The sequence below is a fragment of the Lygodium microphyllum genome, chromosome 20 (genome assembly GCF_053477565.2).
Source record: "Lygodium microphyllum isolate KBCC chromosome 20, Lygodium_microphyllum_v1.1.10, whole genome shotgun sequence".
NCBI classification, from domain to species: Eukaryota; Viridiplantae; Streptophyta; class Polypodiopsida; order Schizaeales; family Lygodiaceae; genus Lygodium; species Lygodium microphyllum.
Window position 1 is genome coordinate 70040704 of NC_141154.1, and position 12555 is coordinate 70053258.

At 40.4% G+C, this 12555-nt stretch overlaps 1 protein-coding gene across 10 annotated transcripts in view; it reads right to left on the reverse strand.

Moving 5' to 3' along the window:
- LOC148019002 (uncharacterized) overlaps positions 1-8517 on the reverse strand; it is a 112770-nt gene extending 104253 nt beyond the window's left edge. For 8 of the 10 annotated variants that reach the window (XR_015695073.1, XM_087701636.1, XM_087701634.1 and 5 more), the window contains exons 1-2: positions 8345-8517; positions 8175-8276 (exon numbers count right to left, since the gene is read on the reverse strand). The gene's annotated coding sequence lies outside the window, so the exon portion shown is untranslated. The remainder of the gene's footprint in view (positions 1-8174; positions 8277-8344) is intronic. The other 2 variants (XM_087701633.1, XM_087701632.1) reach the window with 1 other exon arrangement.
- Positions 8518-12555: the final 4038 nt, after the last annotated feature.

Consider the following 12555-nt stretch of genomic DNA (forward strand, 5'->3'; position numbering starts at 1 on the left):
TCATGATGTCCACCTCAAAGGTACTTAACAAATTTGATACAAACATTTGCTTGAATTGTACCCATGTTGACTGTGCTCTACCTTGCATAAGAAGAGTGGACCACCACTGCAATGAATTCCCTTTCAAGAAAGTGGCTACCTTTCGAATCTTCCAGGACTCTATGAAGTTCCCCCCTAAACAGGTTGCATCAAACTGCTGAATAAAAGTCAAAGCTTTCAGCCTATCTTGTGCACCGCTAAAGGACTCAAACTTCATTGCTTTTTCACCCGCATCAAAGTCTTTTACTGCCCCTTTGGTGTCAAAAGATGGCGTACTAGCGAGACAGTAGGGTTTGCAAGAAGGAACACAGAGTGAACTCGGCAAACATGGAGAAAAGAAGGGAAGAGAGAAGAAACTCTGATGAATGGAATGATCAAGACCTGAATCATGAAGTCAATGTGATACAAGGAAACAAGGGTGCCGTAGCACAAGGAAGATCATAAAGATAGCCACGAACAACGAACCGCAATGACCTCTTGAAGGGGTGTGAGGGTAGTGGAGAGGCTGGAGAGAAGAGGTGACATATTGAATGAATCAGCCGTAAGAAATGAATGAGAGAGTGGCCTATAAATAGGCACAATCAATCTAGGATGGCGCCCCTTTTTGGCGCTGCAAACCCTAAACGCAAAACGCAAAAACGGAAACTGCGGGTGAAGGGTGAAGGGTTTCTCAACACCCCCTCTTAGGCCCAAAAAGGGAAACAAGAGAAGAGAGAGCTAGAGATGCAATGCCACATGCTAAAGAATGCTCACGTAGTAGGTGTCACTTGGACAGTATCCCTCATGGGAAAATTATTCACTTGCCAAAGCACCCTAGTACAAAGATGATGAAAACATGCAATGCATAGGAGGAATGTCGGACTTTGTATGGTGCCAAGAACCATAAGGATATGCCCGTACTCAATCTCGGAAGGTAGCTCCATGCTGACCAAGGGACGAAGAAGATCCACCCTGTAATCTAAGAATACCACCTGAAAGGAGAGCTTTGAAGATAGTCAGGAGACTGGATGAGCTGTAGAACCCGAAACTCAACCTTGGGAGAGAAGCCACTAGCTACATGACTCCATGCTAGAAGGAATACGAAGGCCTAGCCACCAAGTCACTGCTGAAGACCCAAGGGCCCCGATCTAGGTAGATCCTCTAGTTCATGGGTATGAGTAGAGAAAATGGCTGCTCAAAGGAGAGCCACTCCTCGAAAGTGAAAGGTGGTGGTATGTGAAGAACTTCATGGCACATAGGGTCCCTCTTTGAATTGGAAGGAGTAGAAGTAGGAGCCCCTTCTGAAGTCAAAGAAGAACTGGAAGCCCCCTCTGAGGGCGAAGTAAGAAAATCCCCTTCTGAATCCCAGTCTAAGAGAGAAAGAGAATCCAACCACTCATGGCTCATGAACTGCGAAGCATCTAATGATGAAGGAAGTGCCACCATTCATGCCGAAGAACGTATCTAGGGCTTGGAAGAAGAACCTGGAAAGCACCCGGAAGTGGCCTCTCGAACCTGAGTGAAAGAGGATGGGGAAGGAGACTGAAGATGAGCCAAGGGTGGGGAACAATCGCAAGCTCTTAGGAGAGTGGACTGTGGAGAAGATGTGGGCGGTGGAAGCCATTGTACCCGAAAGTGGATGGGGGAAACCTCCGCACTGTGGGGTGGTCTCCAGGAGAGCTTATCGCCTCATAAGGTCTTAGAGCCTTCGTGTGCTCGAATGGACAACGTACGTCAGTTGTAGCTTATAGCCTTGAGTATAATACTCTGATAGCCGATGTAGAACGATCTTTGTGACCCAAAAAGGAGAGGTGGCACAAGGAGTGCCTAGTGGAAGACGCATATACTCCGGGGGGGTGGGGAGCAAAGGTCGATGTCAACAATCATCGATGGAACGATCGTTCTTGCCGCCATAGGAACACCCAATAGACTGGCAATCTGTTAGTGGAGACGCCATGGTACGGGTGTGGCAAACTGGAGAAGGGAGGGTGGGAAGGAAAAAAAGGATATCTCCCAATGCGCAACAATGATGAACCCACCGCCGGCCTTTGTCTTCTCTGATGAGGAGGATCTTTGTGGGCAAATGCAGCCAAGGAAGGCTGAACTGATATAGATGACAATGTAGGAGAGAGAAAGACTAAAAACATAGGCTGTAGGAAAGAGAAAGACTAAAAACGCAAAAAAAACTGGCAGTAGCGATCAGTATGCTGAAATCAGCTCCGAACAGTGTATGGTAGGCTGGAAACAGACACCAGACTGTCATAGATAGCAATGGCCAGCTTGGACCGCGATGTCCTCCACGTCCAAGGTGTGGGCAGCAAGCTGAAAAACCTGAAATCTGCAAAAACGAGATTACTTTCTGAATGGAGAGTGATCAGCAACAATTGCTCTGCTGTAAACAGCTGCAAACTGCAGGTGGAAGGCTGGAAACAAGTGTCAAACTGTAGATGACAGCAAGGGACAACTGAGATTGTGATGTCCTCCGCGAAAGGGGTGTGGGCAGCAAGCTGAAAACACCTAGAACTTGCAAAAACAAGATTTTCATGCAACAGAAGAAAAAGAGAAGTGGATGCCAAACCCGCCACCAGTCTTTGCCGTCACTAGAGTGGAGGATCTTTGTCACTATTTGAGCAGATCCAGCTCTGATACCATGTCAAAAGATGACATACCAACAAGACAGATAGGTTTTGCAGGGAGGAACATAGAGTGAACTCGACAAACATGGAGAAGAGAAGGGAAGAGAGAAAAAACTCTAATGAATGGAATGATGAAGACCTGAATCATGGAGTGAATGTGATACAAGGGAACAAGGGTGCCGTAGCATAAGGAAGATGATGAAGACAACCATGAACCACGAATCGCAATGTCCTCCTAAAGGGGTGTGAGGGTAGTGGAGAGGCTGGAGAGAAGAGGTGACGAACTAAATGAAGTAGCTGTAAGGAATAAATGAGAGAGTGGCCTATAAATAGGCACTGTTAGTCTAGGATGGCACCCCTTTTTGGGGCTGCAAACCCAAAACGTAAAAATGCAAAAATGCAAATTGCGGGTGAAGGATGAAGGGTTTCTCAACATTTGGATGTCAAGTTATCATACATTGGCTATTACAAAAAGGGTGTATTTGCTCAATTTATATCGAAACCAACACCAAACGAAGCATTCACATGACCATCACTCACTCCTTAAGCCGCATAAGCATTCGGGGCTGCAGATGCATTACCAAATGTGCTACTTTGTGCTCTAGGTAACAAACCAATGCTGTCATACATAGGCTGCTGCATACCATAAGAATTTATGTCATACATTCCCGTATGCAATCCATGTCTAATCATAGCATGAAAAATCATGCTTCCACCAAAGTATCCTAGCTGCCCATCATAGCATGCATGTCCAACTGTCCAAAATCCATTGAATTGGCACTTCCATGATAGCCTTGCATTTGTATTCCTTGCCCCATAAGGACCAATTGTTTTGTTTCATTTGAATCTTTGGGAGCTTCAAATAAAAGCTTTGCATTACCTTCAGTGCACCTTGCTGTCCCAAAGGTGTAGAAGATGTCTTCTTCTTCTTGCCCTAGCTATCCTTCTTCAGAGCATTCAAAAATGGGTAAACTAAGGATCTTTGCCAATTCAACAAAGAGATTTGCCGCTATCCTCATCCGATTCTTAAGTTGGTTATCAAATTCCTCTTCACTTTGCTAGTCATCGGCCTCCTTATGCCCTAAAGGCCCTGCATCTTTCCCAACATCAACATTTTCATCTTGTTGTCCATGGTCTAAGCCTTGTCCAAGATCAAGCATTGCATTTCCTTCATTCCCAAATGAATGTTCGTACTAAGAGGCATCATTACAACTTAATTGCATCTCAATGTATGAAGACATACTGCTGTAATTTCTCAGCTAAGAGCAAAAATCAACACTAGCACAAAGCTTTAGCTTGCAATCAAGTGCCTCGAGCCCACCAGATCAGAGAATTGAGTGATATCCCGACAATGAAACCATGAAACCACCCTTCCTTCTTAGAAAGGGTAGTAATTCCCTGATTAAGCACTAAATTACAACAATCAGCAAATCAGCATAACTTAAAATGCACAAATTACCTTGATAATCTCGAACATTGGACACCTATTGGCCCCAAAACTAGCACCCCTTTCGGTATTTATTTAACTGCTAATGAAATGAGTACAAGCTAAGATTCACAATCTCCTTTGCTATTCCAACAGCCCTTTTGTTGTTGCCCCTTGATTTTTCACCCAAGACTTGCACAAATGAAACCTCCAACTGGCCAAATGCTGCCCCAAATAACAATGAATGGATTGGCATTTGAATTCCCTAACAACTATACAAATTTCAAGTGCTGAATTCAGTGTACAATGCCTTCACCAATCGGCATGTGTCCCAAGCTGGCTATCAAACCAGGGTTTATAGCAGAGAACTCTCTACTGTCCACCAAATTTGATTAAAATCTGATCCAAAAGGCTGAGAAATGCTGAGATTGACTGAACACAAGCTGGAGAAGGTGAGAGAATGCTAAAAGAGAGAGAAATTCAAAAATTCTTCACGAGAAAGGCCTTCAAATTGGGTGCAAAATATCAAATACTACCCAGAAGCTGTCGCCTACTACCAAGGATGCCAGAATTTGCTATTGCCAGCCATCAACTACTGTCGTTCAATGCCTGTAAATTAGACCAGCAGCATCTCCTCCCTCTTTCTTGCAGGTTGAATGCACCGAACACCTCTCTCTAGCCTCCAAAGACGTTTTTCAATCTTGCATGGGCATTTTCGCCAAGTGGCAGCCTTCTAAATCCATTTTTCTATATTATTCGGCCGTTTAATTAAATTTTTAGGATTAAATAATTTTAAAAATTAAATTCAGCCCTTCTAACCCTATCCAAAATTAAATGTGCCCATCCATAACTTAATTGGCTAGGCCATTTGCAACCTAAAGTTGTCCCCAATCTCTGTTGACCCTTAGACTAGTATCAATTAATTAATTAATGCTAGTCCCTAGTGTCATCGCTAACACTTATGGGTCAAAACCACTATCCTAGGATTACATCTGATACTAACTGACCACCAAAACCCACTCACTTAACTTGTCACAACTTTTGCCTTTGACACCTACTACATTCTCAGGGTCCTTGGCCGATTACCATGAAATAATTACCATGTGCAACACGTGCTAAACAACCGTGCACATTTTATTAATAACTTAATCAAATGTTATCAACAAGATTAAAGCATCTCAAAATTTCACGTCCTCGTGACAATGAATATCATAATAGTCCTAGTGTAGGTTATCTAGGGATATGCACATGTACATAGACACTTCTATTGATCTAGAATACATAAGAATATCAATTGATATATTATTCAATGCCAAACATGTCAAAGTGAACAAAGTGAAGTGCCTAAAGACAAGTGGGCTTTTGCATCCCTTAGAGCTTCCTAATGGCAAGTGGAAAAGTATCTTTATGGATTTTATTGTTGAACATCTTACTCCCAATCATGGTCATGATGGATAAATTAACCAAGGTGTGTAGACTTATTCCAACAAAGTTAACAATTAAGTCTTTCAAATTAACACAACTAATCATAAAAAGCTTTTATTGGCTATGAGGATTGTCAACCAATGTCATAAGCAATCATGATCAAAAGTTTAATAGTCATGTTTAGAGAGCCACATTTAAAAGGTCAAATACAATGCTCAATTGAAGTATCCCAATCACCCTCAAATGTATGGGAAAACTAAGAGGGTAAACTAAGTTCCAAAAGACAAGCTAGAAGCATAGGTAAGTGAACAAAAAACTACTTGCAAAGATTATCTACCTATCTTAGAGTTTAGTTACAATAGAGTTAAGTATATGACTATAGGGTTTGTTAAGTCCTTTCGTACTCACATGTGGATTTGAACCTTGATTGCCAATCACAACGGGATCAACCAATGAGAAAATCCAACATCTAAAAGATCACTTTGATATGCTACAAGCAACATGCTTGAAGGTTGAGTAAGCTCAAAACCACTATACAAAGTATGCAGATAAACATCGACATATAGTCACTTTTGAAGAGAGTGACAATATCTCTTTACAAGTTCCAGAATATTCAAAAATTCTGAAGTCTAGACCAATTCTTATCTCTAAAATATAGCCAAACACGATCCTTAACAGTGTTGGCAAGTTGCCTACGAATTAGATCTACCATCCTTAAGTAGAGTCCATCCAATCTTTCATGTTAATATATTGCAAAAGCAACTTGGTAATAATGATAGTGTAATGGACCAAGGAGTGTTACTAGATCTTATTAACCCACTAATTCAACATCATGAGTCAAAATGGATCTTGGATTTTCATGAGTGCCATATATACCATCATGTTATTAATAAACATGTTGTGGTCAAGTACAAGGATAAACTTGAAGAAAGTTCTATTGGGGCTAACATTAGTGTACTCCAGATGAGGTGTCCCCCTTTTGTTTTCAAAAACAAAAAATCTTTCAAAAGGAGGGAGCAATGTCAAGACAAGGATTCCAAGTGGACCATAATGTCAATAGCAAGCAACGAGCTAGCATGCTAAGGCATTGACAAGGTTAATGGGTCAACAGGTAGCCTATATTAAGGCATAGGATACCAAGATATGAGAACAAATGTATATGGGCCAAGGGTCAAAGGATAGGCAATCAATGTGAATGGACTTACAAAAAGTCGGTCTAAATATAGAATCTATGGAGTTGCTAAAGATACTAGCATGGTGCTAAAACAGGATTTTCACTTGAATGGCTGGAAAGTTAACTAAGCTATTTTGAGGCTATGGCTTCCATGCATACATCACACTTACCACCTCCTTTAGAAGTGTCTAGGACATGTAAAAATTGACAGAGAAACATTGTATTAGAGCTTGATATGTTCTCATCTAACTCAGATTAAGGCTCGCAAGCAAGAGATGATTGTGTATGACACACAGCTACTAACAAAATCTGGCAAGAATAACTCTATACAAAGTTGCAATAATTGAGGTGATTCTAATAGATCGTCCTCTTCTATCCACTTCGCATCCATCAATGAATAACTCCAAAACTTCATGACTCACCAAATAACGATATGAAACTTTACCTCTTACCTTTCTTTCCTTATGCGTCGATATCTATTCAGGGACCAAAATCTCATCAAAACCCTCAATCTCATTAGGTATGTCCTCTAGCACATCTCCATGGTAAGCATGAAGATGACTCACATGAAATGCAAAATGAATCCTCCAATGATCTTTAGCTTCAACCTGTAAGTCCAATCACATATCTTTTCTATCACCTAAAAAGGCCCTAAGTACTTCATGCCTAACTTAGGGAAAAGACAATCTTTTCCATTACTCTTCTTCTACCTCACCTTTTCAAAGCATAACAAAACCCAATCATCTTTGAGAAACTCTAGAGCTTTGCAAAGATATTCTGCTAATCTCTTATGCTTTTCTTGTGAGCTTTGAAGAGCTTATTCACCATCATTCAACATATTTTATGAGGAAGAGACACACATTTTGCAATGAGACAAAGAAATTCATTAACACCGGTAAGAAATGCCTTCTAATGGCTTTCAGCATTCAAACATCCTTGCAGTGGTCAACAGCCTCCTGATTATAGGCTAGTCTTTATGAACTTTTTTTCAAATTGCATGCAGACTACAAATGCACGCTTGATTGTCATATATCCGTTTCTCAATTGATGAGATGTTGGTATACACTGAATCTGTTCTTCAAGTCCACTGATCAGATGTCTCGATTCCAAATTACTTTTAGAACAGTAAATGACGATCTATCTGGATCTTCCATAGATAAGCTTGATAACATATTCAATTCTAGGACATAAAACAGGAAGAAACACTATGCGCTACATATACTATGAGATGTGATGATGTAATCTCTCTCTCTCTCTCTCTCTCTCTCTCTCTCTCTCTCTCTCTCTCTCTCTCTCTCTCTCTCTCTCTCTCTCTCTCTCTCTCTCAAGTGGATAATCATTACACACATAGTAAGCCACAATTGCTCCTTCCAAAGCTTATAGTTCAACTCGAACGTCCAGAAGGAGTTCATTCTCAATACACGCGCCTGTTTTTGCTTTTGAAAAGCTCATATGAGAAAACATAGCGACAATGGAAGTAAAGACAATGGCTTACCTATACATCAAATGGCTGGTGCAAGGAGGCTTGAATCGATTGTCTGATAGACCGCCGTGCAACAGATGTTCGAAACAAGAGGCGCACAATCTGCAGTGAGACCTGAAAAGATTTATCAAAACCTTGATATGCATGGAGGACAAAGAAGTATCCTCGGGCGTAGGTCCTACCTTTGCAAACATGAGATGATAGGTGCTCATGGAAGGAGCCGTGCGACATATCCAGGACGCTACTCCAACGAGACGAAGAAGAAGCAGAAACAAAGATGGGAGGAATTTTTTCCTCGCAATGTTTTTGAAGGATTCGACAGGTTCTGAAAGGATCCGACAGGTATGACGTCGAATGTACGAAAAATGCGACATATGCAAAATTAAGTAACAAAAATTGCCTGCATTTTGTTGAAATACCGCTTAATTCTCTTCTCCTTTTTTTTTTTTTTTTTGAGAAAGTCCGGAAATGTGTAAGGTGCCTAGGTGCCTAGGTGCCTCGAGGTGTATCCAAGGTTTGAACTCCCATTCCCATGTATTCCATGCACTCAAACCACTTCAAAGTGGAGTGAATAAAGCCTTGAAGATGTCTTATAAGGTTTGGTAGTGAAATCTTGAAGAATTGAACCTAGTGACAACGTACTCTAGCGTTTTGAAGATCAAGTGGTGTGGTGACTCAATCAAGGCCCCATGAGTTTTTACATGAGGAAGAAATCTATCCCACCAAAAGAGACACCATTCAACATGGCGATAAAAAGTAGTGATCCTAAAATCATAGACCATAAAGAAGCATATGTTCCACCCATGATCCATAGAAAACACCAATCATCACAAGAAGAAAAAATATCAAAGCTCAATAAGCATCTTGACAGAAAACTACAAACCAAGAGCAAGGGCACAAAGTGACTTCCCTCAACTAGCTTGAAACCCAATCATACACACCAATCTATATGTTCAATGGCAACAAAGTTGGCCTCGCAAAAACATCGCATAGCCATGAAAACAACTTGATATGACATTTGAAACCATCACTAGGGTATATGAAATGATTGGCATAAGCATTGCTAATGACCAAATGCTCAAGGTTGTCTCCACCTGGAACACCATGTGGGAGTGCACTATGATCCACTGGTCCTCCTCTACGCATGTCATTGCTCTCAATGATCTTATCTAGATTATTCAATAATTAAAACTTTAGATCTCCAATGCCCCACATTTGTGGTTGAAGGTTGAACTCTTGTTGTTGCTCCATGGTAAAGACAATTTTGTCCTTGTTCCTTGTATCTCTGATGAGGGTTGGTTCATGTTGTCCTACCATCAGCACAAAGCACAAGGTCTTTGCATGAGAAATTTAAAGTGTATGGACAAAGTAAACCCCCCCCCCCTCCCCCACTAAAGAAAAACCGCAAAGTGTCCTAGTGTTGCAAGGGTGAGCTAATTTGTGACTGCTTGTATGGTGTTATGAGTAAGCAATTATTATAATATACATGAAGGTAATTCATCAACTACTACAAATCTTTGTAGTTCACCTACCCGAAAGAAATTCCTAGCTTCCTCCATAGATTGGGACTCCTATCCTCTCTATCTAAACCCATTATTTTTGCTAAGCTTTACATCCCCCTCTCATGATCTATCAATCCTTCAATACTCTCGAAGTTAATTTGTATAGGGATCCACTAGTCATAAAAGTGATTATTATATTGTAAATTTTCTAGGGGATCTAGATAAAAAGTTCTACATGCTAGAACATAGAGATATGTAATGATGTTGATAAGCAATGAGAGTCCCTCAAAGCAACTAGCTACATGTAGTTCCTCTTCGAACTTAAATTTATGCAAGTTGTAGTTGTGGTAGCGAGTCAATTTTTCTTAAGAGAATGATGGATCAATGTGAGGTCATTTTACAATAGGTGGGATCGTATTGGAGTGTCTTTATTATGTCAACATTTGGCATACAATGATTGCTAGCATAGGTGATCTTGACTTGGTATGCATATCACCTGCTCAAGAATGGACTTTGTGAACCACCTCTTTGGTTGAGCTTGTCAATGTTAAATTGTTCCTAAATTTTAGTGGCAGCAATTAGCAGCCTTTAAAGCCAAGAATTACTAGTAGTGTATTGATGAGCCAACAAGTGCAGAAGCAATAAATACTACCTAGCATGGCACATTGGAGGAGAGAATGTCCCGCTGCAAGCAACAGCCTATAAAAAGGAAGGGAGAAAATTATTATTGTTGTTATTGTTTGAGATACGCATAGCCCTAAAGATCAAGTATCAAAGGGTTCTCTTGCTTCACTACCATATCCTTCCCATGTCTCTTCTGCTAGTCTCTCTTGACTAGCATCCTAAGTGCTCTCTATCAGTAGAGCTTACATTATGTTGTCATAATTCATCACTACATTTGGCAACAGCACTGCCTTGGTCTTGTATCTTGCAGTTGTTTTGTACTTATGATCCTACACTAGCTGTTCCCAAAGTCTTGTGTTATGACTGTGTCGATCTCAGATAGTTGTATTGTCCTTATTCCATCAATATATTTTGGATTGATCTTTGAGTACATTTGGTTTTTTATCTCTTTGTTGTGATTATGCCTCACTTTGCAACCTAGAATTAACTATCAAAAGTGATGTTAATGTCTATATATGTCAGTTCTAAGCATGCATGGCGTCTATCGTGTGGTGGTAGTGCTTGGACAATAGATTACACATGGTGACTACAATTACCATTCATCTATGCATTAAACTAAATGCTTATATGTTCACATGGTCTGCTTGAAGCAATTCTTGCATTAGGCCCCACATTGTAGTCTAGGTTGGCAGTGCCAAACAATAGCACCTTTGGAGGATATTTCAATCCTCATTGAGGCTATATCTAGAGTGCAACAAGCTTCTCCAAAATCCCAAAAGCATCATTCATGTTCCACTACTACCTTTCTACAATTCCTCCCACTACACTCTTAAACCTAACAATTCATTTCCTAGCTTCTCTCAATGTGGTAGGTGTCCCAAAAATAACCCCAACCCTACCCTCATTTTCGATCTCAATGGTACACCAACCCAACATATCCCTTCCCAAGTTCTCTAGATCTTTCAATGAAGATCCAAATGCTTTTATTTGACAATTCAATGTGGCATACATAATCAACTATCCTAGCTAGGTCAATGAAGCCACAATATTTCCATATTTAAATCCTCAATGCGAAAAAAGACTGCAACATGGCTAGCGATTAACATGACTAGCCATCATGGAATGAAGCACTAAATGCCTTCTGTATCTAGTTCCAACCAGACTGAATAGATGTGCAGAAACTTGAAGACTCTGCTACCTTAAGCAAGATGATAGATTTATCTAAGTTTATACTACCAAGTTCACAATACTCAATACTTGCATTGATTCCAAGGCCCACCCAACCAAAAGATAAAATGTTGAATACCCTTTATGTTCAAGGTTTCAATAAACCTATCTAGAAAGAATTCGCTTTCAATGATCTATCAGGTAATAGCATTGACCCATTTTATAAGAAAGCTCTATGGTTGATGCCAGGAGGCATATTCCACGGTGGATTCCGTGAGGTTTTACGGTGGATTCCGTAAACTTAGATGACCGGGGCTCATACACAAAGAGGATTCTTTGTCCGAGAAGTTGATGGGGATGCCTGTCCTTTTCAGGCGTTTCATTAATTTAGTGTGTACGTGAGTGATTCCATAGCGGGTGATTCCGCAAAATGCATATTAAATTAATAAACATTTATGAGTTTAGAGTGCGCACTCGTAATAAATTAAGGTTAGGATTTATTTCTAACCAGTTGATTTATTTATGTAGCTGAAGACTGCTAGGTATTCACTTTTGTCGGTTTAATTGTATTATTTTACTAAGGATTGTGAATGCTTCAGTTGATGTGTAGAGATAGCAGCAGTGGCGGAGGAAAGCATTGGAGTCTAGCGAGTATTCGACCTCTGGATTATATTTTGATAGGCGCCACGCCTATATTTTGTTATGTCTATTGAGACATTGATTATTGATTATTATTTTGTATGCGCCTATGCACACGGATATGTTATTTCTATTTGGACATTGAGATTGGGCGTGCCAGACTCTATCGGCACCGTCCATTAGCTTTATTTCCTATTTTTGTAGAAAGCAAACTCAAAAGCTAAAAGCTTGTCGTATTTTTGTAAATTGGGCTATTATTGAGCATGAAGATGGAAATATACATAAAATACATGCTTTGTGAAGCGCTCACACAAGGCATGGGGGAGATTGAACCCAATTGGTCTCTTGCTTCTTGTCGTTCATGCTTTTACATTGTTTTTTGTGCAAAAAAGGTAGAGTTCATTGTTCTTGGGGACCTTTCGGGATTTACTACGTGAGCATTCTACGACCGATCTACGCAC